Source organism: Selaginella moellendorffii, unplaced genomic scaffold (genome assembly GCF_000143415.4).
Source record: "Selaginella moellendorffii unplaced genomic scaffold, v1.0 SELMOscaffold_76, whole genome shotgun sequence".
Lineage (NCBI taxonomy): Eukaryota > Viridiplantae > Streptophyta > Lycopodiopsida > Selaginellales > Selaginellaceae > Selaginella > Selaginella moellendorffii.
Genome location: NW_003314337.1, coordinates 326,054 through 328,295, shown reverse-complemented (window position 1 = coordinate 328,295; position 2,242 = coordinate 326,054).

Genomic DNA, 2,242 nt, shown 5'->3' with positions numbered 1-2,242 from the left:
AGTTTTTCTTTCATTTCTGAGAAGAAGCTAACAAAGCTTTTACTTGTAGTAACCCAAGGATAGAAGGTGAAGCATCACAAGTCTTCCTGCAAGCTGACTTGGTCACTCGGAGAAACTGAGAGACAGTCTACTTTCTGATTGAGTTGAAGGAACTCAAGTTGGTTGTTTAGTTGTTGTTTCTGTTTGTGGGATTGAAACACTAGAGGATCTTCTCATCAATGGCCTGGGACATGGATGCATCCTTGCCAACACTGATTTTCAAGGGTTGTTCATGTAAGTAGTACTCATTTCCTACAAGTTTGATACTCTACACAGGGTTGGATCATTTGTCTAACACAGCAAGGCATGAAATCTCATCGTTAACTCCTCACTATGGCCATGCTGATGTGGTGGCAGCAGCCAGAGAGCTTGCCTTCAAGCTACACAGCCCAAGCTTCAGGTTTTGAAAGAAAAAAAAAGGTTGTTCTTAAGTTTTTTTTAAAATAATATACATTGTTGTATCAAGATTATCATTTATAAATAAAAGTGTTAATATTGATTTTTACCTCTCTAATTCTTCATTCTCTAGATTAGATTGTTGATACTTTGATTATAAAGAACATAAAAATTAAAAAATAAACTTAGATCTAATATATTACAATATACACCAATAATATAATGATATTTTATATATATTTTAAATTATAATGTAAAATAATAATCAACATATAATACAAAATAAAACTAATTTCTAAAAGGAATTATTAAAGAAGTTATAATTAACATATATACAGCTGGGTTTTTTATTCATTTTAAGCTTGATATTTTTTGAAGATATTTATAAATGAGAATAATTTTCTTAAGTCTTCAAGAGTAGAGTTTTCTACAAAAATAATGATATTTTTGAGATATCCTTAAGAATTGCATGTTTGGAATATAACATCACCAAAGATTTCTCTAAATAGCAAAAAAATAAAATTACTTTCTGATATAAATACTAATATGTTTTTCATAGATTAGAAACCTTCCTTATTCTTTCCTGCTTCAAATACCAAATCCATTTTTTTTTTCTAAAATCCTTCTTTAGGCCAACTATCAACTTCTTATTTTTCAATATTAAAAATTCACTATTCTGTCATGGCTTACTACAAGGTCTCATCTTCTCTCATTTGCAATAATGTGTTAGCTTTCACTATTGAAATAGGAGATTGTGATCGTAGGATACCATTATTTGCACGAACTTGCCTCCACATAAATTAACGTTTCTATAGCAGATAGTCTCCAAAACATAGCGTCACTCTATGAACAAAGACAAATTCCTTCCTAGGGTTAGAAATAGGATAAATGAAACCGTATCATCTAGATATCAATCTGCAAAGCATACTTGAGCGAAGCATTCCCTCCCAGTCGATGGAGTAGTTGCAAACCTAGAATTGAAGCAGTACCTCCCATATTGCCATATGGATTTATCTTGGCCGTATATATCAATAGTCACAAATTTGGACAGTCGGATTAATAGCATCTGCCATAAGTAAAAATGGATATTCTAAAAATGGAATATGTGACGCTGATGCCAAAATAGCAACTTTAAATAAAGAGTATTGATGATGATTCTTTTATAGTTAAAATTTATCTAATTTCTCAATTATTATTTACTTAAAATAAAAAATTTATAGTTTAGAAAAATTATATTATTATTTTAGGCTATTATATAAGTAGGAAATTCTTATTAGAAAATTAATATAGTTATTAAATATATAGTTTTTAATATTTGCTAGTTATGAAAATAACAAATTAATAATATTTTAGAAGATATTTAAAATATTACTTTTCTAAAGTGTTGTAAATTATTATTATTATCATTATTATTATAATAACTATACATGGTCAATGAATGTATATTTATGGGGCATAAATGTGATTTTTATAAGAGAGAGAGAGAAATGAGTGTGTTGCGTTTCATGGGATTGACATCCAAGCTGGTCACAGCTTGCAGCAGGAACGAACCACAAGTGAAAAGGTGTAAACGCCGCTCGGTCTTGCTCGCTTGCTCCTCCTCGCCAACGTCGCTGCTCTTCTTCCCTCTTCTCCACCAAGCACTAGCATTGGGCGGTATGTTCTTACACAAAAAACTCGAGTAAAAGTTCTTGCGGCAGATGTGGCAAGGCTTAAATCTCCTGCATCTCTGCACCTGGTGCCATACGAGGACGAGCGCAACGGCTTTGCATTCTCTCGACCGGAGGAATGGACCCAAGGTTAGATT